The sequence below is a fragment of the Podarcis melisellensis genome, assembly GCF_964234715.1.
Source record: "Podarcis melisellensis genome assembly, chromosome: 10".
Lineage (NCBI taxonomy): Eukaryota > Metazoa > Chordata > Lepidosauria > Squamata > Lacertidae > Podarcis > Podarcis melisellensis.
The window spans coordinates 14777116-14802673 of record NC_138542.1 but is presented as its reverse complement, the minus strand read 5'-3'; positions in this window follow the sequence as shown (position 1 = coordinate 14802673).

The window sequence follows — 25558 nt, the reverse complement described above, 5'->3', positions numbered from 1 at the left end:
GCAAAAAAGCAAAGTGGCTGTCCAATGAGGCCTTACAAATAGCGGGGGAGAGAAGGCAAGCAAAATGCGAGGGAGATGGTGAAAGATACAGGAAATTGAATGCAGATTTCCAAAGAATAGCAAGGAGAGACAAGAAGACCTTCTTAAATGAGCAATGCAAAGAAATAGAGGAAAGCAATAGAATGGGAAGAACCAGAGATCTGTTCAAGAAAATTGGAGATATGAAAGGAACATTTCGTACAAAGATTTCCATAATAAAGGACAAAAGTGGAAAGGACCTAACAGAAGCAGAAGACATCAAGAAGAGGTGGCAAGAATACACAGAGGAATTATACCAGGAAGAAATGGATGTCTTGTATACCCCAGGTAGTGTGGTTGCTGACCTTGAGCCAGACATCCTGGAAAGTGAAGTCAAATGGGCCTTAGAAAGCACTGCAAATAACAAGGCCAGTGGAAGTGATGGTATTCCAGCTGAACTATTTAAAATTCAGCTGTTAAGGTGCTACACTCAATATGCCAGCAAGTTTGGAAAACTCAGCAGTGGCCAGAAGATTGGAGAAGATCAGTCTACATCCCAATCCCAAAGAAGGGCAGTGCCAAAGAATGCTCCAACTACCACACAATTGCACTCATTTCACACGCTAGCAAGGTTATGCTTAAAATTCTACAAGGAAGGCTCAAGCAGTATGTGGACCGAGAACTCCCAGAAGTGCAAGCTGGATTTAGAAGAGGCAGAGGAACCAGAGACCAAATTGCAAACATGCGCTGGATTATGGAGAAAGCTAGAGAGTTCCAGAAAGACATCTACTTCTGCTTCATTGACTATGCAAAAGCCTTTGACTGTGTCGACCACGGCAAACTATGGCAAGTTCTTAAAGAAATGGGAGTGCCAGATCACCTCATCTGTCTCCTGAGAAATCTCTATGTGGGACAAGAAGCTACAGTTAGAACTGGATATGGAACAACTGATTGGTTCAAAATTGGGAAAGGAGTACGGCAAGGCTGTATTTTGTCTCCCTGCTTATTTAACTTATATGCAGAATTCATCATGCGAAAGGCTGGGCTGGATGAATCCCTAGCTGGAATTAAGATTGCCGGAAGAAATATCAACAACCTCAGATATGCAGATGACACAACCTTGATGGCAGAAAGTGAGGAGGAATTAAAGAACCTTTTAATGAGGGTGAAAGAGGAGAGCGCAAAATATGGTCTGAAGCTCAACATCAAAAAAACGAAGATCATGGCCACTGGTCCCATCACCTCCTGGCAAATAGAAGGGGAAGAAATGGAGGTAGTGAGAGATTTTACTTTCTTGGGCTCAATGATCACTGCAGATGGTGACAGCAGCCACGAAATTAAAAGACGCCTGCTTCTTGGGAGAAGGGCAATGACAGGCCTAGACAGCATCTTGAGAAGTAGAGACATCACCTTACCAACAAAGGTTCGTATAGTTCAAGCTATGGTTTTCCCAGTAGTGATGTATGGAAGTGAGAGCTGGACCATCAAGAAGGCTGATCGCCAAAGAATTGATGCTTTTGAATTATGGTGCTGGAGGAGACTCTTGAGAGTCCCATGGACTGCAAGAAGATCAAACCTCTCCATACTGAAGGAAATCAACCCTGAGTGCTCACTGGAAGGACAGATTGTGAAGCTGAGGCTCCAGTACTTTGGCCACCTCATGAGAAGAGAAGACTCCCTGGGAAAGACCCTGATGTTGGGAAAGATGGAGGGCACAAGGAGAAGGGGACGGCAGAGGACGAGATGGTTGGATAGTGTTTTCGAGGTTACCAGCATGAGTTTGACCAAACTGCGGGAGGCAGTGGAGGACAGAGGTGCCTGGCGTTCTCTGGTCCATGGGGTCACGAAGAGTCGGACACGACTAAACGACTAAACAACAACAACAACAATATGTGCGTGTGGCGGAGCAGAGTGTGTCACATTAGTAATACCATCCATATTCTATAATATAAAACATGTGGAGGGATGTTGTTGCAAATTCATTTCGTGAGAGTAAAACTAGGCCAAGTATCGATTGCCAAACCACAGGATTACTGGCACAAGAATAGTAAATTATTCCTCGCAAGTTAATGGGGATAAAATTGTCAGTATACACTGGCTCAACTTCGCATATACACAATTGCACAGGCATTTCTTAAACAGAAGCAGCACAACTGCTGGATGCAGGTAGGTAGCCGTGTTGGTCTGATGCAGTCGAAATAAATAAATAAATAAATAAATAAATAAATAAATAAATAATAGTCCAGTAGCACCTTAGAGACCAACTAAGTTTGTTCTTGGTATAAGCTTTCGTGTGCATGCATACTTCTTCAGGTACACTGAAACAGAAGTCACCAGACCTTTATATATAGTGGGAGGGTGGGGTGGGGTTTTTCTCAGAAGGGAAGGAGGAGATGGGTGACTGACTCAATGGTTATGTTAAACCTGTTGACGACTGTTAACTACCGCATGTGGTCCAACAGGAAAACACAAGGGATAGTATGCAGATGATTAGCATATGTAATGAGAGGCAATGAGATCAAATGGATGAGATCTAATGAGCTGCATTCTAAAATGGCTGCATTCTAAAACAGCAGGCTGATCACGCCTCTCCTATTGGGCACACTGGTCCATGTGATCCCCATTTTAGTCTATAGCATCTTTTTTTTGTTTGTTTTTAATGGTGTAAAGGCTGCAGACCTATGAACACTTACCTGGCACCAAGCCCAATTGAACACAAAGGACTTGCAGAATAAATCCCTAAACACTGCTTATCATTGCAGTACTGTTGACGTACGTATTGGCATCTGAACTTACCTTGAAATTTGAGGGGAAAGTATAAAGTTGGGAGCTTTCCTGTAGTTGGCCCTAGGAGACCCTCCCAGTGTCTCTGTTTCCCAGGGACAGTCCCAAATTTACAGAAGCCATCCCAGTTTCTGATTTGGTCCTGGAATGTCACGCTTTTTCTTAGGACGTTCATGTTTTCATGGGAGAAATAACGAAGGGCATGGAGTTAACCAACCCCTGAGCCGTCTATAGGCAGCCTTGTATGTAGAAGGTTTTTTGTTTTGTTTTTTTAAAATGTTTAATGTTTTGTTCTGTTTTTATATATGTTGGAAGCCACCCAAAGAACCTGGAACAACCCAGTCAGATGGGTGGGGTACAACAACAACAACAACAACAACAACAACAACAACAACAACAGAAAAGGACACCCCTATTTTCATCAGAGAAATGTTGGACAGTATCATCATCAAACCTTTTATTGGCATCACATACAAACATCCAAAACAAATTCCCCAGTGGCACAAAACATTTGCAAAAAGGAAGGAGGCAGAGCAGTCTATCATCACATCTCTAGGTCTCCAGGGAGATCAGCCGTGGGAGAGCTACGCGACTTTGCACGGCTCTCTCATGGCTACCGGAGTGCTGCGCAAAGCCTGAAGTTTGGGACGTGCTGAGCTCAGCACGCCCCAAGCTTCTGGGTGCAGGCAAGCTCTCTGCTAGCCGTGGGAGAGCTGCGTCTCCCACAGCTAGCGGACAGCTTCCTGAAGCCTGGAGAGCGAGAGGGGTCGGTGCGCACTGACCCCCCTCACTCTCCAGGATTCAGCGAAAGCCTGCATTCGCCCCATAGGACACACACACATTTCCCCTTCATTTTTGGAGGGGAAAAAGTGCGTCCTATAGGGCAAAAATTACGGTACTTTTTTTGAACCTGGAATCTTCTGATGGGGTCTTACTGTGGGGACTATTTTGGATCATCTTGAAAGTTGGGAATTAAATTGAACAGTGATTTCATTACTTACTGGATTTGCTTATTTACTTTCCTTTTAGGGTTTAAACTTGCCGGAGACATGAAAATCCGTGGGTAGGCAATGAATAAGAAATCAAAACAAATAGACTGTTAGATCAAAGCCATTGCACTTAGAGTCCCATTGCTGTCCATGCCCATGTTTCTAAAAACTGTGGGGAAATTAAATGAATAAGGTGGGTGGCTGAGAGTGTGAAACAAGTTCGTTTCTCAAAGCACTTCTAAAAGGTATGTTTCCGACAAATGCAATTTAATTAGTTTGGTACAGTAATAAACAGAGAGGATTCGATTGGCTTATGCTATAAAGCAGGTCAGGTTTGATGAGCTAACCTTGAAATCTACACCACTATAAAGGCATAGAATAAAACGCGATGGCAGAAAGATAGTAGGGCTGGAGAGGTTCTTTGCATTCAGGTCAAAATGTCCTCAAATAGATTTAACTTTAGGAATGAATAGTAGAACATACAGGGCCTAGACTGGTAGGCCTGAAGAGGCATAGCACTGAACTAGTCATCATGGCAGAATTCAGATAATAATTATTATAAATATCATTTATTTATCGGTGTCATTTGTATACTGCCCAATTAACAGTGCCATCTGAGTGATTAACAATCAAAGGTAAAAGTAAATGAATTGTCAACATGCCCTGGAAGATGACTGGAGAGTCAAAGTAATGGTGAAAAGGCCATATTTATTAAAATATACCATATTTGTTTGTTCTATAAGGCGCACCAGTCCATAAGACGCACCTAGTTTTTGGAGGAGGAAAACGAGAAAAAAAATATTCTGAATCTCAGAAGCCAGAACAACAAGAGGGATCATTGTGCAGTGAAAGCAGCGATCCCTCTTGCTGTTCTGGCTTCTGGGATAGCTGCACAGCCCGCATTCGCTCCATAAGACACACACACATTTCCCCTTACCTTTTAGGAGGGAAAAATGAGTCTTATAGAGCAAAATATAAGGTAGTTACAAAGATCTGCCAGACAACAACCAAATCATGTAAATATGGTCAGTTGAGTTTGAATTAAGGTATATTAGGGGAACATTTATCTACTCTGCTGGACATGTAAACAGCTGCATTCTAAAACAGCAGCCTCATTGCTCCTCTCCTATTGGACACACTGATCCATGTTATCCCCACCAACTCATGTCTTCCCAAGAAGGGTGTCTGTGGCAAATTCACCTCTGCTAAAGACCAGGAGTGGCATAGCTTAGTCTTGTCTACACTCACTGGCAGCATTCTCCTGGGTTTCAGATCTTCCCTTCTCTACCTGGAGATGGTAGAGAACCTTCTGTATGAAAGTCAGATTGCTCTATCACTGACCTATGGATATTTCCCAATTTTTTGAGTTTATAATTCTATAGAACAGGAGTTGCTCCTATCATCCCTGGCTGGGGCTGATGGGAGTTGGCATCCAATGCTATCTGGAAGGCATTGTGGTAGCTAACCCTACTGTAGAACCTTCTATTCCTTTAAACTGCAATCATAAGCACATTTTTTTCTGGATATATGTCCCCTTGAAACAATAGCACCCACAAATCCAGAATCAGTGTACAATCTGACTGCTCCATGAACCCTAGGTATATGGGTTTCAATTAAAGTCACAATTGGAAGGCACCAGTATTCTAGAAAAGTTGACTAAAATATGCCCAGGGAACACATGAACCCAACATCCATGTAGAGTTCTTTTTATCTTTTTTCTTTCCTTTCCTATTTCTTATTATTTTTGTTCTTTAGATTGATTTTTATTGTATTTTATGTAGAGAACTTTAAATAAAAACACTTATTAGATAGGCTCACTAAACTGTTCCTGGGGAACCCATGAACCCAACACCCATGTATATGCTGGGTATATCTGGAAACCATGTGTACATATTAACTGGTGCTGTATGTTTATGTAGCATCCATGCATGTATTGTAACACATTCCTTGCCTGCTGATTGAAATGCCATTTCATCATAAGGGAGCTCATAAGGCGAAGTGGCCATCAATGCTGGCTTAATCTGTCTTATTATAGTGGCAAATGAAATAAACTTCCTATGAATATGGAAAAAAATCACTGTTAACTTAATCAGTGTGTCAGGCTTTTCGATATGAAACCAATTTAGACACAGTAAGCAAAGTAAATTATTCTAATCTAATCCAATCGCTGCCAAGAAATGTGTGTACCCCCCTATGCTCTCCAACTTGCTTATAATGGAGTAGCAATTCTGAGTCATAAAGTCCCTATGAGAGCATTTATTCAACTTCAGCTGATATGTCACCTATTGACCATTCCTGGGCAGGAATAGTCTTCCTACGGTGACCCATGATTTGGTAACCTCCCTACTGCATTGCTTAATGTGTCATACATGGAGCTGGCCTTGGAGGCTTCAGGTAATGCAGAATGAGGGGCCAACATGAATAAAATACTGTGGAGGCCCAGGTAAGCCCCGCCCTGCATAATCAATCACATGACGCAGTGCACACACACCATTTCAATGGGAATGCCCACCAACTTTGTGGGGGACCAGCCCCCTCAAATGCTTTATTGTGGGGGCTGAAGCTCCCATGGCCTCTAGGAGTTGGCTCCTATGGTAGAAAATATGACCGCCATAGTGTTTGGTGGCTTAGCCAGATAAAACATACTACGCTGATTCTGAAAATTGCAGTGGCTCTCTATTTTCTTCCGAGCCAAATTCAAGGTGCTAGTGATAATGACTTAGAACCCAAATACCCAAAGAATCACTATCCTCCATATTAGCCTGCCTATGCCACAGCAACTTTGGCAGGAGGTCTTCTCTGCATTCCAGCATTAGGGCAAGTGCATTGTGGCAATCACACAGGGTCCACAGACGTTTGACGGTCTATTGATCCCTGTGCCACCACTGTGATTGCCTCTTCGCTGCCACCAACTCGTTTCTCACGGGTACACACAGAGTCCAAACAGTTGTTAACATTATCAAATAATCAGGTTTATTTTTATAAGCATGAACATGTTTAAGGTTTCAGTTAATTTTTCTTGGCAGTTTCTTAATCTTAGTTTCTATACTGTCTTATATGTTCCTAACAACTTCAAACTGATTTTCCCAACTATCTATCTATCTGACTCCACCTAACAGTTCCTCTCACTCCCTCACAACACAACTCGACCGACCCACAGACTTATATCCTCCCTCTTCCTTCTCCAACTCCCAACTCTCAACTGACTTTCACACAACGACTCAAACTCCAACTCCTCCACTTGGGTTCTCACTGGCCAATCACTTCACACTCATTTAACTCTTTCCTTATGACCCACCTAGGAGGCATACGCCACATGCATTATGTGGTGACTCAGCACAAGCCTTCTTTGTGGTGGCACACCAATGCTCTCTCTCCCCATAGCAGTGCAGTAGGAGCCACCATTATTCTCATTTTAGCTTCAGATCAAGTCTTATTTGGTCATTTAAGGGTTTTCCTTTTTGACCCGTTCTGCTTTCAGCTGCCTTTCCTGATGTGGAGCTTTATTGCAACCAGCCCCAGGAATAAAGAGGCAAGGCATAAGTGATGGGTTGAAGTAGCACCACATTTTATTAATAGCATCTACCGGAGGAAATGAAAAGTGTGGAAAGCTAACTTTAACCTCAACTTTGGGCAGCCAAACCTTGCCCATTTCAAAGGGTATGACTACACATGGCCCCAAGGTCTAGGCCTTACTTTAAAGTGAAAAGAGAGGTCTTCTGGCTCCACCCCCTCCCAGTGCCCCACAACTCCAGGTGGGGCTTCATTTAAGAACCTGCTGTATCCAGGCTAGGGGCTCAGAGCAGCTGGCCTCCAGAAATCCCTTTCACCTTCAAAAAAAATGGCTAAGGAAGCTCTTATTTAACATTAAATACCCGAAGGAGCATCTCCACGCCCGTTGTTCAGTCCAGATACTGAGGTCCAGTTCTGAGGGCCTTCTAATGGTTCCCTCACTGTGAGAAGTGAAGTTACAGGTAACCAGCAGAGGGCCTTATTGGTTGTGGCACCCACCCTGTGGAAATCTCTCCCATCAGATGTCAAGGAAATAAACAACTATCTGACTTTTAGAAGACATTTGAAGGCAGCCCTGTATAGGGAAGCTTTTAATGTTTTGTTTTTAATATTCTGTTCGGGGCAACCCAGCCAGATGGGTGGCTAATAATAATAATAATAATAAGGCGAGGACCCCTGGGTGGTTAAGTCCAGTCAAAGACGACTATGGGGTTGCGGCGCTCATCTTGCTTTTCAGGCCAAGGGAGCTGGTGTTTGTCCACAGAAAGCTTTCCAGGTCATGTGGCCAGCAGGACTAAACTGCTTCTGGAGTGACCAGAGCACACAAAATCACTGTTTACCTTCCCGCTGCAGCAGTACCTATATATTTACTTGCACTGGCATGCTTTCGAACTGTTAGGTTGGCAGGAATTGGGACAGAGCAACGGGAGCTCACCCCAGTGTGGTGTAGTGGTTAAGAGCGGTAGACTCATAATCTGGGGAACCAGGTTCGCGTCCCCGCTCCTCCACAGGCAGCTGCTGGGTGACCTTGGGCTAGTCTCTCAGCCTCACTCACCTCACAGAGTGTTTGTTGTGGGGGAGGAAGGGAAAGGAGAACATTAGCCGCTTTGAGACTCCTTCGGGTAGTGATAAAGCGGGATATCAAATCCAAACTCCTCCCATCGCGGGGATTCGAACCGCCGACCTTCTGATCGGCAAGCCCAAGGGGCTCAGTGGTTTAGACCACAGGGGCACCCGCATCCACCCTAATAAAAATAGTAATACCATTTCCACACCTCCCTGCCATGCAACGTGACCAAATGGACCATGCAAGCAAATTAACCTATTTAACTACACCCACGCCAAAACCTCTACCATCCATAGCATTCAGTACTGAGTAGGTAAAAAACTGTGTTCAGCTTGGTCAATTTGCAGACAGGCGAAAAAGTTCTACTCAGCTCTGAAGCAACTGAAAGTGCTGAACTGGAACAGAGTGTGGGCTGGGCAGGTGCATGAAGTGGGCCAAAGAGGCCCATATGAAAATTTTTTGTTTAAGGTTTTTGGCATGATTTTGGCCACAACTTTATTTAAATACACAAATGTGAGTGGTTGCTTGCATTGGTTACGACTATCTGTCCTTGTGCCAGGGACAGAATTGAAGCCAGTCAGGGAAAACAATATTGGGGGAAAATGAAGCTGGGCACCAGAACCTAACTTCTCCCTGCATGCTCCCGGGGGCTTGCATGGCCCAAGCCCGATGCAGGGACTTGGACAAAAGCATGGCAAGCCCCTGGATTCCCTTGCAGCACCAGCATTGGAGGAGTAGGCACTTACCCCTCCACCAACCAATTTTAACCAATGCCTAACTGCAAGCCTTACAGGTTGTGACGACTTGCTACGCAGTAGGCAAAAACCAAATGGCACCAGCCAATCAGCCAAATGGACAAAATTCCTACCAGGCCCCTGCCCCAAGGCAGACGACCCCATGACAGGCATAGCAAGGTCAAAGCAAAAATAAAACCTCAATTCAGGGAGGGTGGGCATGCAGCCCAAGAGGACGCCCAAAGCTGCATGTCCAGTATTTAAAACCTTTCTCCCCACCCCCAAATTGGCAACATCGAATCTCCCTAGAGACTCAAATCACTGCCTGTAGACATCCAAACAGATCTGCCTAGCAAAAGTGGGGTGGCCTGCTGCCCTCCCCCCCCCACAACACGTGCTCTCTGTTAGGGAGAACATATTTTACAATTTTATTACACGGTTTAGCTGTATTATGTATTGTACTCTACCCTGGGTACCTGTATCTAGGAAGGTCAGCTTAAATATATATTTAATAAGTAAAATTGCAAGTAAGTGGTTTGTTCTATTCACCCTCAAAATGAAAGGTGAGATACTGAATTACAGTGGTACCTCGCAAGACGAATGCCTCGTAAGACGAAAAACTCGCAAGATGAAAGAGTTTTTCGTTTTTTGAGTTGCTTCGCGAGACAAATTTCCCTATGGGCTTGCTTCGCAAGACGAAAACGTCTTGCAACTTTGTTCCCTTTTTCTTAAAACCGTGAATACCCAGGGTGCATTGCTTGAAGAGGTGCAGTTGCGACTTGACTTCGAGGAGCAACTCATAGCACGTGGTGTGGTAGCCTTTTTTGAGGTTTTTGAAGACCTTGGTGATTTTTGAAGCTTTTCCAAAACTTCTTTTGCAGCCATTTGGTAAGTTAAACTTTTAAAACTTTTTTGGGGGTTTTGGATTTTGGGTTGGGGTGTTTGGAATTCAAGGACTTGGTGTTGGGGAGGGGTTTGCAAGAATCTGGAAGCTTGTGTGTGTTTTTTCTGCATTTTTATGATTTTTTGTGAGCATCGGGGCACTCTGCTGTTGTTAAAAAAAAAAAGATTCCTGGGTTTGGATTTCTGTGTGGTGGGTGGCTGGGGGAATAGTTGAGAAGGGGTTTGCAAGAATCTGGAAGCTTGTGTGTTTTCTAGGAGGTTTGGTGCTGGTGGAGGAGCACGACCACGAGCTGACCACCCAGGAGCTGGTCGAACTGCAGGCAGAGGCTGCGCAGGAGCAGGCCTCGCTGGAAGAGGAGGAAGCAACTGAGGAACGGCTGTCCTCCAAAGAACTGAGGGACATTTGCCAGAAGTGGAAAGATGTGCAGGCTTTTGCACAGCGGCACCACCCTGACAAGGACCTGACACGTGACCTTGCAAACACTTTTGATACGAGGGTCATGTCGTCTTTCAGGGAGGTGCTGAAAAGGCGGATGAAGCAGCAGACCATGGACAGGTTCTTCAGCAAGAAGCAAAGAGTGGAAGAGGAACCTTCTTCGAGTTGTCCCCCAGAGTCTTAGAAAATGTATGTACAGTACTGTACACTTTGGTGATTTTTAAATGCTTTTCTGTCATGTTTAGAAACTTAAATTATTCTTCCTTCAATTTTTGAAACGCTCTTTACAGTATGTGCGACTTTAAAGAGCACTTAATAAACTCTTTTTGTACCAAATTTGGCTTTGTTTGGACTTTTTTTGACCATAGGAACGCATTAATTGATTTTCAATGCATTCCTATGGGAATCCATGCTTCGCAAGACGAAAAATTCGCAAGACAAAAAAACTCACAGAATGAATTAATTTCGTCTTGCGGGGCACCACTGTAATCTTAACAAGAATTCACAGTCAAGAGACGGGAACAAAGGCCTGCCAAAAACCTCTTTAGTTTGTCTGTTCTGGCCAAAAGGGAATCCCCAGTGGTTCCACTTTGAATGAGACAGGAAGCAGGGAAGAGAATTAAAGGATAGGTTATTCTGTGGCATGGCTGATAACGGGCAGGTGGGTATGGAATGGTAAAGGGCAAAATGTTGATTTCTATGCTGCTATTTCAGTATTTTAAAAATGGGTAAATATTAAGCTCATAAGGAAATAAGCACACTTTCTTCGTGTCTTTCAAAATAAGATTGGCCTTAAATATGTTTAAGACGTACGAATGACATTAGTTGGAAATGGAACTTATTAAGGTTTATAAACCAGCAGCTGGAGAGGAAGCAGAAGTTCGATTCAGTTCACATTTACAGATGAATCAATCTCGTTCACATTTTCTGAAACAATAAGCAAACCAAAACACAGATATTGTCTCGGGGGAAGGAATCACAATTCTCTGAATTTTGCAGTTCAGTTTTGCAGCCAAGTAAGCTGCATAAGGGACGCGGGTGGCACTGTGGGTTAAACCACAGAGCCTAGGACTTGCCAATCAGAAGGTCGGCGGTTCGAATCCCCCATGATGGGGTGAGCTCCCGTTGCTCGGTCCCTGCTCCTGCCAACCTAGCAGTTCGAAAGCACGTCAAAGTGCAAGTAGATAAATAAGTACCACTCCAGCGGGATGGTATACAGCATTTCCATGCGCTGCTCTGGTTCTCCAGAAACGGTTTAGTCATGCTGTCCACATGACCCAGAAGCTGTACGCCGGCTCCCTTGGCCAATAAAGTGAGATGAGCGCCGCAACTCCAAAGTCGGCCACGGCTGGACCTAATGGTCAGGGGTCCCTTTACCTTAAGCTGCATAATGTGTGCGATAATGCATAAACTAGGGTAAAGTATGACTAAAAATGTATGTATGCATGAAAAAAATGTACACAAATTCATTATGTTAAGGAAATTTGCTTAGTAAAAAAAGATAGGGGAAATTCACACCAAAATGCTGATATATTTCATAAGGAATTATTATTATTATTATTATTATTATTATTATTATTATTATTATTATTATTACCTGCCCAACTAGCTGGGTTTCCCAGTAAAATATAAAACGTTTAAACCTCCAAGAAAACAGAGTGAGAGAGAGCACTGATGTTGTTATAGGGGAATTTGTAGGATCCATACATGGATTGCATTGTCAGTGCGACACAGAACTAAGAACATCTTTTTCCCCCTCTTTTTTTTTTTTTTTGAGATAGCAGCTCTCAGTCTCATTGCTCTCTCGATAAATTTGGCAACCTTCTCTGTTGTCGAGCTGTTCTGGTCGGCTAGGAGTGAGAACAATTTGGCTTCACAAGAGCAGCCCGGGATGGCAGATAGGAGCAGCGTAATGGTCTCGTCCCTGAGATCTTTATATAGGGAGCAAGACAAGAGAACATGTGACACAGTCTCTATGTAGCCAGCTCCACAGGGGCAGAGCCGGTTCTCGAAAGAATTTTTTTGATATCTACCTTCAAGAACAGCTGAGGGTAACATATTTAGTATGGCCAGTGTAAAGGCCAGTCTGAGTTTTGGAATGGTTAAGGTAGACAAATAAGGTGCCCGAAAATCAACGTGGGAGAGCTGCTATCTGAATGACATCAGTGTCGTCACCCGGATTCCTTGCCTAGGATCTTATTATTATTATAATTACGTTTTATTATTATTATTTTATTACCTCTGCCAAGTTTTAAGTACTGAGATTATTAATTTATTTTTTCTGGTTATTATTATCTTTCTCCCTGTCCTGACCATCCTTCCGAGGTTATATTTATATTTATAAACTTTCAATTTGGTTGGTCTATTCTCTTAACCAACCTGGAACAATCTATCAGAGAAAAGGCCACCACCCATGGGACAGAGGGTCATGGATGAATGATAATCCAGCTTCTACCTAGGGTTTTAATAGGTCATAAGATTTTATGGTAACTATATTCGTAATGTATTTTTGTCGGTGTTTGTTCTTTGATGCTATGGCCTGTCGGCTACGCAAATAAAGTCTATTCTATTCTAAGAACATCTCAGTTCCAGCACAGAAGCAAAGACATCTTTGGAACTTCTATATTTTCCATGGAAACTTGTCCCTAGAAGAGACCATTGTGGACACAGGGTCAATTTTAAGGGAATTATTATAATTCAGCCATTGCTTCTCCATTCACAGTCAGTTCATTCAGGTTTTTGAAGCAGAACGAAATATTGCCAACCTGTTTTACCAAGTACACTAGCCAAAGATAAAATGTAGGCACATGGTGACCAATTCTGGTCCAGTATGCTATTTGGATCCCCCCCCCCAAGCAGGCTTACATAATTTGTTTATGAAAGTTTTTTCTCTTGTTGGTTACACTACTGTTTTGCTCTTATTAATAATAATACCTTTATAGTCAATGTGCAACCTGTGTACAATGAAGTTAACCGAGCCTCCCTCCCCCCACAAACACTCAATCTCATTGCACTCTGTGTGCTTGTCACACAGCACACCAACCCTGAAAGTCGGTTGCACTATTTTATTTTCTGTTCAGCAGTTTAACAGCCCACACATAGAAATTGTTTTTTAGCCTGTTGGTACCACTGGTTATACTTCTATATCTCCTGCCCAAGGGTAGAAGATTAAAGAGGTGCTGGCCGGGGTGTGAATCATCCCTGAGAATTTTTCTCGCTCTCCTAAGGCAACGATACCTTGCGATGTCAACATGTGCTGTGTTCACCACCCTCTGTAAAGACTTTCTGTCCGTGGCTGTCAAGCCAATGTACCACACTGTGATACAATATGAGAGGACACTTTCTATTGTGGACTGGTAGAAGGAGGTCATCAATCGTTGTTTAACATTGTTCTTTCGCAAGACCCTAAGGAAATGGAGTCTCTGTTGGGCCTTCCTAACCACCTGAGTTATATTGTTTTTCCAAGTGAGGTCTTCACTAAGGTAAACTCCCAGGAATTTGAAGGAAGAGACTCTCTCCACACCCCACACAATGGGGCTATATATTAGGATTTATTTATTTTTCCTGAATTTTTTGTGGTCTATTCTGAATCATGTTGTTAAGGAGGAAGATGGGAAATAAATCTAATAAGGAGGTAAATATGCCCTTTGTTATCAGATGTTTTCCTAGTTCTTCCTTTTTGCAATAGGACAAGGCAGTTATGGGGACATGGAAAAGTCTATCTGCTTATCCTCTGATGCCTATTTTGTACAATATGAAGAGGCAAACTCAGATTTACCACCAAAACACGAGCTACAACCAATCATGGGCCTCTGGTGATAATACGTGTATGATCCACATATTTGCAAACAAGTGTGAGTCATAGTCACACTTGATATTTTTAGATGCCCACTTAAAACATTTATTTATTTACTTTATTACTTTTAACATCTTCAATGCATACCTAAAACTACAATAAGTGAAGTGGTCCTGACGCCTTCTATTGCAGAAGTGAGCTTTTGCATTAGTTTTCATGACATGGAATATGTCATGAAAGGAAGGTTCAGAAGAAATATTCATTATGGGAAAAGGGTTAAAAAATGAAAATTTGACTTTGGTTTTCGTCACAGGACGTCTGTATATCCACAGGACAAGGATAACAGTTAGATGCCATTGGTCTTAATGAAAACGCGTTGGTTTCTTAATAATTAAGTTATCGAAATACAGATTTCTTTGCTATTAGATCCGAGGAGCTAAACTTCAGCATTCTGTTCCCCTTCTTTTGAAAAACAATTTCAGGTGCTAAAAGCCGATGCGAGAAAGAAAGAATAGTGTGTTGCTTAAAATGTTGGTCTGTCATTTGAACATATTTCCACAATTATATTTACAAAGACCCAAGTAGAGATCAATAGAGAAGTCTGTAATCAATCTTCCAACAAACTTTGAAGTAAAAAAAGAAAGACTATATTGTTCTCAAGAATTCTTGACAGTTTTACAAAGATGTAGCAACAGACAGAGAGGGGAAATATAGGGATGAACCGGAGAGAATGATTCAGATGCTGAGAAGCTTCATGAACTATATAACTTTAAAGGTTGAAGAGTACAAGGTCATTTGCTATTTTCTGCTACTCTTGATGAACAAGAATGAAAGGTACAGAATCCCTATCAAAACAATATTTTTCATGTTCCTGGTCTAGTAGCTTTCCTTTAAAGTTTTAAACCACAGAAAAAAGAAATGTAATGGGGCAGGAAACACTAAACTATAAGACATTTTTGCTTTGACAAGAGATCCAGGATATTCATACTCTCAGAACCATTGAACAAATGTGGAAGAACGTACAAGCCTACCTCTGAGATTAGATGTTATGAAGGCGTCTGCATTTCCATTTTGTGTAAATCTGTTCCAGGTTACCATTGCAAGAATTCCTTTGGAATGCAGCCGCAAATAAAGGTGAGGCATGTGGTTCTTGAGCTTAAAAATCTCTCCAAAAAAACATTAATATTAGGGATGGGGTGGGTTGTAGCTTGGCCACATGTCAGTCCCAACAAAGGGCAGTCTTTTGTTTGAAAGGCCATCTAGTCCAAGTCAGGTTTAAAGACAAAGAAAAACACGAAGGGAGAGGTTGGGTCCAATGACTGTGTTTGCCAGAACTAGAGAGCTTCCAATAGAAAAACCAAACTTGTTTGTGCACATTGACTCTTTTTATTCAGTGTGTATTCAATAATACACGGGATGCGGGTGGCGCTGTGGGTTAAACCACAGAGCCTAGGGCTTGCCGATCAGAAGGTTGGCGGTTCGAATCCCCGCGACGGAGTGAGCTTCCGTTGCTCTCCTCCAGCTCCTGCCAACCTAGCAGTTCAAAAGCACGTCAAAGTGCAAGTAGATAAATAGGTACCGCTCTGGCGGGAAGCTAAATGGCGTTTCTGTGTGCTGCTCTGGTTCGCCAGAAACGGCTTAGCCATGCTGGCCACATGACCCGGAAGCTGTATGCCGGCTCCCTTGGCCAATAAAGCAAGATGAGCGCCGCAACCCCAGAGTTGGTCCCAACTGGACCTAATGGTCAGGGGTCCCTTTACCTTTACCTATTCAATAATACTTATTTAACTATGAGTTTCCTACAACCAGGGCTCCCCCTCCCGCAGCCAGTGTTCACCAATATCAGTTATTTCCTGGACAGCAGACTGAACAGGCCTACTGGTTACTTGGTCATGGTCTCCCATACAATGGTGAGGTATACTGTACAGTGGTACTTTGGTTCTCAAACGCCTTGGTACTCAAACAACTTGGAACCCAAACACTGCAAACCCGGATGTAAGTGTTCCAGTTTGTGAATGCTTTTCAGAAGCCAAATGTTCTCCACGGAATCCTTTATCAGACTACCCTTCAATATATGGGGCAGGTGATAGCACTTCCTCCCTTCTTCCATCTACAGAACAATACCAATGCCTAACCACCAACACCAAGAAAGTTGTGACGATTTGCTATGAGGTAGGCAAAAACCAAGTGTCCGGTGCCAATTTGCCAAGTGGAAATTTTTTTTACCAGGCCCCCTCAACGGTGACCAACCAAGATCCATAGCAAGGTCAAGGAACAAAAACCTTATAGGGCAGGAGGGTGGGTAAAGCAGGAACAGCTGGCAGGCGGGGAAAGAGGGAAATCCCCGGCCACATCCTGCCTTAAGTAGAGCAGGCCACACCCCCAGAGTCAGCTGATTGGCTGGCCAGGGGATGATGCGGCCAGGAATCCCCCCAATTGCATGAAACCCGCAACTCCACCTCCTTCAAAGGGTGGAAGTGGCTTTGCCTGAATGATCCCTATTACAATCCAGGGGAGTAGATCATGACTGTTCCCATTTTACAGAACTACAGCATGACAACAGAGTTATTCATGTGGGACTTTTACAAAGTGAATTTTGCACTTATTTAAATTAGAGGGGGGCGGGATCAGTTTCACATTGAGTTTTGTTGGGGGGGGTTGTTAAAAAAGAAGCAGCAGCAGAAGGTATGGAATGTATTTAAAGCAGTAAATACATATCTGATCTCAGACACTCCCTTGTTGTTGTTTAGTCGTTTAGTCGTGTCTGACTCTTTGTGACCCCATGGACCAGAGCACGCCAGGCACTCCTGTCTTTCACTGCCTCCCGCAGTTTGGTCAAACTCATGCTGGTAGCTTCGAGAACAATGTCCAACCATCTCGTCCTCTGTCGCCCCCTTCTCCTTCTGCCCTCCATCTTTCCCAGCATCAGGGTCTTTTCTAGGGAGTCTTCTCTTCTCGTGAGGTGGCCAAAGTCTTGGAGCCTCAGCTTCAGGATCTGTCCTTCCAGTGAGCACCCAGGACTGATTTCCTTAAGGATGGATAGGTTTGATCTTCTTGCAGTCCATGGGACTCTCAAGAGTCTCCTCCAGCACCATAATTCAAAAGCATCAATTATTCAGTGATCAGCCTTCTTTATGCGATCCATACAGATGCTTCGACAACACTGTCCAACTTTTTTTAAAAAAAGGACTGCAGCACCAATAACCATGCCATTTGGATAAAGCCATTGGGGGGAGCTGTTTCACTACCGTGACACTGGCAGAAACACAACTCCATTTTGTCCCCAGTTAAAAAGAGCCGAGAAGAGTCCTTAGATGCAAGAAATGGTGACAGGGCTAAGAGCAGGGAGACCGACCAGAGAAAAAATAACCTAACTCAGCAATACTGGAATGAGGATCCAGTAAATAGACCCTTCTTCAAGACAGCTAAAAAGCCTATTGCTCCTTAGGGGACTATTAGCTCAGTGTCTAAAGATACTCATAATGAGGGGATTTAAAATAAGCGCCAGAGGTAACCAATAAACCAGTGTGCCTAACCTCTTTTGGAGAAGAGCCTCCATGACCTCAGCGCCTTTAACTGGAGTTGGCTGTCTTGATGAGGAGAGTGATTGGCTTCCCCTCACTTTCGAAATACTGATTGCTTTGCTCCTTAATGTCTCCCGCAGATAACACAGCAAGACGGGGTCTCAATAAATAGCAGAGGATGGAAAAGGAGAGGGAGATGGGAAGCAGGCCTTGAAACTTCTCTAATTGAGGGTCAGCCACACTGACCCTCAATTAAACAATGGCTTGATTCACCACCACGAATTGTCGCAGGAGAGCCAAATTAAGAGAAAGCGCAGGCAGCGAACACCTTCGTAAGTGGCATTGTTCCCAAGAAGAAGAAAACATTGTTTTGATTTGGAGCGACCGGCGTTTGAAATGCAGGCTAATGAGTGATTAAGCGCTTTAAAATGGCAATTCTCATGATGGAAGTGAGCTGTCGAAAGGAAAGACAGATGTAACAACCTCTGGCGTTTATAGGTTTCACCAGCCATACACCCACAGTGAAGGGGTGAGATAATATTTGAAATAATCAGACTGAGGATCAACACAACATGATAGGTGAAGGGGTGGGCAGTAACTAATTGATCAAAAGTGAACTTGAGAATGCACTCTTAGAAAACCTCAGTGGACATAACTTTCACCCTAGTTTTACCTCATTTTCTGTGCCATACCCAGAACTGGAGCTAGCATTGGGTGTCCTTGGGTAGCTGTTGTAGTCCCATGATCCTGTCAGGTTCCACAGTGCTCTAGGCTCTGACTGTTGGCTTTCCTGATGGAGATAGGCAGCCATTTTGACTTCCCATGGAGCCCCCGAGTGACACTATGCCAGGGGCACGATAGGAAATTAAAATGGCCACCACCAAATAAGCCCATAGCCATTGGTTTAGAGCAGGAGGTCACCCTGTTGGGCATACCCATAAATTTAGACACCTGGTAGTCATTTTAGAAATGTGAATGGTAAAAGGTGAATTATGGTTGAAAGTTATTTCTTCTTTTTATTATCTGCTGTAATATTATTCCCTTCATCTATATTAATTTGGAGAGCTTCGGTCTTGGCAGAAGGTCTATTAAACAGAATGAGCAATAGCTGAGCCATCTAATTGAAACTGAGTGCAAAGCAATTTTCAAGAGGGCCCATTTGCTGGGTCCCCACCCCCCCAGCCTGCCTGTATAAACAAAGTTAATCCTAATAATTTGTACATCTCATGCTAACAACTCCTGCCCAGCTAGTCTGAAAGAACAAATCAAGAGTTATCCTAGGTAAATACTTCCTCTTATACATATAAAGCAATTGGCCTCCCTCCATTGCAGGTCTTTGGAGATTTAATTAGTAGCAGTTTGAATGTAACAGTTAGGCAACCGATACAGCTCCAAGTGCTAAATTGTTATATATTTTCCCAGACGGACTGACATTTGTATAATATAAACATTGCTTCTTGCTAAATCTGCAATTCGGTGAAAGTGAAATTCTCGGATGTAAACCAGTTTGGTCCAACGGAAGTCAATGAGACTCTCAGCTTGAATCCAGGCATCCCAGTTTAAAATGGGATGCTGGTTGGCACTGCTCGAAGTGTTCTTCGCTTCAAAAGGTGGGGGGGGGGTAAGAGCCTTCAGCCCCCTCCCCGTCACAGGGACGATCCAATTGCATCGTCACCATCATTATTTATTATTGGTTGTTAGCCGCCCAGAGCCCAGTCTTGGCTGGGGAGGGTGGGGTATAAATAAATTTTTTTTATTATTATTCTTGTCAGCATCCATCTGTCTCAAGACAATGCACCTCCGAGGGTGAAGTCAAATTGTTGGAGAATCGCAGCAGCTGCTGTGGCTGCAGAAACCAGTACCTCATAACTGCTGTGTCCCATGTTGTTGTTTTTTTGCCAGTACTGCAGCCAGCTGGTAGAATGCAATGTGTGGTTAAAGAATCACTAGGACCCAACACTCCAGCTCAGAAGAAGATAGATTAAAAAGTGACTGACATTTATTGTGTTTAATAGAACTACTAATTTTAAATTGGGCTCAAGGACTTCTTGATTGCACAGATGTATCCTGTATATATTCTCACTCCTTCTCCCCTTACCTGACTCCCATTAACCTCACATCAATACAGACCCCTGTAGTTGATTTACTTTAGTCAATACTGTGACTCTGCCGTCATTCCCACTTCACAAAGGTTCAGTCCTTCACAGTGGGGAGTTATTTGCACTGCCAGCCAAGTGGTTTAAGCTCATGGGCTAATAATTCATTGTGTGGGTAGTTCCTCTGTTTATAAAGTTAAGCATACGGCTTTGGGTAATTTGGTGCATCACAGATGACCAAACTAGAAGTGTCAGCAACATACATGTGTCTCTACCCCAATCATATAGAAAGCAGATGGTAAATTTATTGTTGTTGTTACAATCATCATTCCTATTACTCTTAGCCCTATATTGATGAATCACCTTTTGTATTACATATATGTCTCAAGCTGATTTACAGCCGTATCCTTAAAGGGGCTAAAATAGTTTGATGTGCTGCTCTGGTTCGCCAGAAGTGGCTTAGTCATGCTGGCCACATGACCCAGAAGCTGTATGCCGGCTCCCTTGGCCAATAAAGCGAGATGAGCACCGCAACCCCAGAGTCATCTGCGACTGGACCTAATGGTCAGGGGTCCCTTTACCTTTACTAATTTCTAGAGCAGTGGGGCAGCTGTATACAATTTATTAATAATATACAGCACAAGAAATGTCAGTGGAAAGACATGGCATGAAGTATGTATGTACAGTTTATTTCTAAATCACCTTTAGGGGAGTTTATGGGGTTTCCCAGGGTTCCAGGCACTCACATTGCTCAATGGAAAACTCTGTTCTTTCAGGTTGGTACAGCTGGGGTATTTCACACAGAATTTTTTGGATTTCTTATTTAACAGTAGCATTAGCATTTCTGGAATAATTGACATTTTCCTTCAATGGAGTGTAACCCTTCAAGAAAATGAATGTTGATTTGAGTGACTTAAAAAAAAAAAAATCTGAACAATGCTAAAACTAGAAAGCCTAGTTAGATCAGCAGAAGATAAATGGCAGGAATTGTACCATACATTTTATAAATTAGCACTTTATTTAAATGTGTGAAGGATCAATTACAGACCAAGAGAGACCACCTATTCCCATTGTTAGAAAAAATGATTTAATATGCACTTCTAGCTTTAGCTGAGAGTTTCTTGGGAAAGCACAGAAGTCAGTGTGCTTCAGCTCTGAGCTAGCCAAGAGGATATGGTATTCGTGATAAAGGAACATTGCTTCTAAAGCGAGTTTCTGCTTTGACATTTTTCAACTGAAATAGTTCCTCTGAAGGAAGCGGTCTCAGTTGTTCTGTATCTTCATTTTTTGACACACTTCAGTTCCCCAAATGAATTGCACCATTTTGGAGAAGAGCTGAATATTACCCGGAAGGCAGTTGCCACCACAATAGTATCCTCTTGTGAAGTCTTTGTGTTGCATATTTCTCCATTTCTCCAACTGCAATCAGTAAAGTTGAGTGAGGGTGGAAAAAGAGCAGTGCAATCTGATAATGCCCCGTGGTCACATGATTCCCTTACTATGCATTCTAGGAGAGAGGAGGGGTAATTCTAGCTTTATGCATTCAATCTCCCCCCGGCCACAGAAAGATCAAGAAATCTGCTCTGCTTCACAGCAGGGAGGAGTTGCAGTGGACCACATGGCCACCCACTCCCCTCTAAGGGTGGGGGACACAGTTCCATGTCACCCAGAGGTTCCCAGCCACGTCATCCGGCCAGCCAATCCACTGGCTGGGGAGGTGTGGCCTGGCCCCATTTAAACTGAGGTGCGAACAAGGCAAGATGGCCTTATTTAGAGATGATGGCGTACATATTTCCGACTGGGGGAACAATGTCTGGTTTGACGATATTGCAGAGGGCGTGAAGGATTGGTTGCAGATGTGAGGGTATTTGGCGGCGAGCCTTGGGCTTGAGTGGCAGTTAGGCGTTGGTTGATCATGTGATGGGGGAGGGGAGATGTGGCCATCACCTGCCCCCTGCTAGCTTAAGGGTATTCCATTAAAAGAATCCAGGGTGTGTGGGTCTTGTCTGAAGCCTGGGGCAGGGCTAGGGCTGTGCCATGACCCCATTGGGAACCCTGGGGGAGCTCAAGTTGGTTTGTATCAACGGGGCTCCCCCTACCAGTGGTTGACCCATATGGGACTTCCTGCGTGACGGGCAGGAGTCAGATATAGTCAAGTCAATTCCAGTGCCTAAGCCAATACCATTCTCATTCTGCAATCTATAAAGTTGTGGCCAAAATTTGCTCAATAACATTAACCTAATATCTCTGTCCTTGTGTTTTATTCATCAATGAGGGGGCTTATATTCGAGTGCGGCTTGTATTCAGGCCAATACGGTATATAGAAAATGTACTGCATCAAAATAAGCTTTAAACCTGGCATCGCCCATGCTGATTATTTTTATGTTTTTTTACACAGAGGATGTCTCACACAAGCAGCTCCCTAAAAGAAACTGAGATGATAACAGCCCCATATGAAGTGTGTATAACATATAGAGGGGCCAGTTATGCATTGGGGGAAAAGAGGAGACACATTTCTACAAAATTCACATTTCATAATTTTATACCCTCAAACATTTCTCCAATGAAACAAGGGAAGTTCAGTAAATAATAATAATAATAATAATAATAATAATAATAATAATACCCCACTCATCCGACTGTGTTCCCCCAGCCCACTCTGGGCAGCTTTCAAAATATATAATTAAAAAAATAATAAAACCTTACAATTTTATATCTATCTATCATCTATCTATATCCCTATACAGGGCTACTTTCAGATGTCTTCGAAAGGTTGTACCTCCTTTGCTTGGGAATCGCATAACACCATACCTTCCAACATTTCTCTGATAAAAATAGGGACATCTTAAGGAAAAGAGGGACATTCTGGGATCAAATCAGAAACCTGGATGACTTCTGTAAATCTGGGGCTATCCCTGGAAAAACAGGAACACTCAGAGGGTCTGTAATTTGTATGTATAGATGCACATTTAGAAACAATTGCTGTCGTTTAAATAGGAATACAATACAACTCACCATTATGGGGGAGATGGCAGGCGATTTGTGACCTGCTTAGACTACTGACTAGGTTCAGCTTACTGTGTAGGGTTGCCATGTGTTCAGAATTCCCCGGACGTAGCCAGTATTTGGCCATTTTAAGCAGTGTCTGGGCAAAAATTGCTGAAACGCCTTGGGAAATCCACACATATGACAGCCGATGTCAGAAGTGTAGATTTTGGCGAGTTTCATTAAAAATAGCTCAATTTTGAGATTTTGCTCAACTTTCACTGCTTGAAATATGGCAACCCAATTACTGTGGATGGCCAGCTTGAAAGCTCCTGCTCTCTCTGTCTGTATTGTTCATTATTTTTAAACAGCCTTGATCCTCAAATAGTTGACAAGATAGATGGTTGCTCTCTGCAAAGTAGGACACATGACCACCCTAATCATATCAGAAACTAGGAATGGGCTCCCCTTCTGGTTCATGTAGCTTGTTTTTGGCTAAATTGGCTTTTTCATTTGCAATGAATTACTGTAGATGTTTCGGAAATGTGGATCAAACTTGGAGACGTGAGCAGGGCACGTCTATTACGTATGTCTAAAGACCTAAAAATTCTGGGAGTCAGTCCTCAAGCATATAGAGGCAATCTAACAGATTATATTACCATCGGTCCTTCTCATTGTGTTATTTGGTGCTGTGAAATGAATAGCGACATCAGAAGACCAGGAATGATTATTCATTTCCTTACCACAGCAAGAATATCCATCAGCTATAACCGTAAACACCCCTGGAAATTGGATTGGTTATTATGAGTCTGGCATATTGAATGCATGATAATAATAACAATAAACTAAAATAAATGGTAACAGAGAAGGTAGACAAGGTGATAATAAATTCTTTGAAAAATGGAGTATCATTTGAAATGTACTGGGACATAAAGGCAGGAGAGTCTATATGCCCTTACACAATGTGAAGTGTAATCTGATAATTTCATGTGTAGCTTTGCTGATCTTACATCCAGAGGCAGTTTTTAATTTTTTGTTTCTTCTCCATTTTCCTGCCCTTCCTTTTTTTTAAAAAAAGAAAATCTTTATTAATAAATGAATTACATAACATATAAAACAGAAAATGATACAAGTGAAATACGAAATGATAAAGAAACAAACATAAAAAATACAATATATTACACTTACATGAAAGATTAAAATATATAACTTCCAATAATTCTCATTATACTACTTATATTATCTGTATTCCTTGCACAGATTCATATTATTTTGTTTTGTATGTAGATATATAATCCACTATTATATTTTATGTAATTCTTGGTTACCAGTATCACACTATTTCTACAAGTATCTTATTGTTCGTACAGTACATTTTAAAGTATTCTTTAAATATTTTCTGTTCCCTATATACCTGCTGGTTTGACATTCCTCTAATTTTTCCAGTCAATTTTGCTAGTTTTCCTGCCCCTCCTTTAAGTGATTCAGCTCTATAAAAATGCAAGGATTAGTACTATTTATTTTTCTTTGAGAATTACTTTTTTTAAAAACCCTTAGAAGATAAAAAAGCCAGGTTTCATCAGGTCTGAAGGCCTAGAGGTTCAGAAGGAAAATGGATTAGCAGGAACATCAAATACTAAATTATTTATTGCCAAAATCTAAAAAGATGAACTCATTTTCAAAAGGTCACAAATGATATTTTGATGTCAGAATTGAAAGTGATATTTTGATATCAGAATTGAACCTCCAAATTCAAAATCCAAATCTTCAAACTGAAATTTGATATCAATTTTTTTTGAATCGCCTTATTTGATCGGTTACATGAATTAATGGCCTTAATGTAGTATTTACTCAATTGGATTGCAATTCAACACCAGGATGGTCAGATTTTGACTGCTACTGCATGCCAGCTGTCAGACAGTGTCAAATGTTGACTGCTACACATCTCTGATACTGTCAAGCCTTGGAATCTGATCCCTGCCAGCAATTGTCAGATCCTGTCAAATGCTGACTGCAAAATCTTTGGATGTCAAATGTTGGTGCTGAGTATAAAATATTCCCAGAATATTCAGACAGCCAGAAAAGATCCACGGAATATTCACCATTGGAAGCCAAACAGGATAATTTTTATGAGATCGCTCTATTTTCAGGAAATGGGGATGAATTCCTCTTACCTTTACAGACTAAGAGGGAGCCCCACTGAATTCAACAGTTCTTACACTTAATAATAATAATAATAATTTATTATTTATACCCTGCCCATCTGGCTGGGTTTCCCCAGCCACTCTGGGAGGCTTCCAACCAAATATTAAAAACAATACAGCGTCAGACATTAAAAACTTCCCTAAACAGTTGTCTTTTAAAAGTAAAATAGTTGTTTATTTCCTTGACGTCTGCTGGGAGGGTGTTCCACAGGGTGGCGCTACTTTGAATTGTGCTCGGACACGTACTGGGAGCCAATGAAGATCTTTCAGGACTGGTGGCATATGGTCTCAGCGGCTGCTCCCAGTCACCAGTCTAGCTGCTGCACTCTGAGCAAGACATGGCTAGGATTGCTCTGCAAATCATGTTAGGATTGTGCTGTAAATCAGAGTTAATGGGAGGAAATGGACCAAAATGAGCTCCAAAAAGAAATCCGTTTGTGCCCATCGATGCTGTTTGCAGGTTTATCACAGGCATCTGGTTGGCAACAAAGAGAAGAGGATGCTGGACTA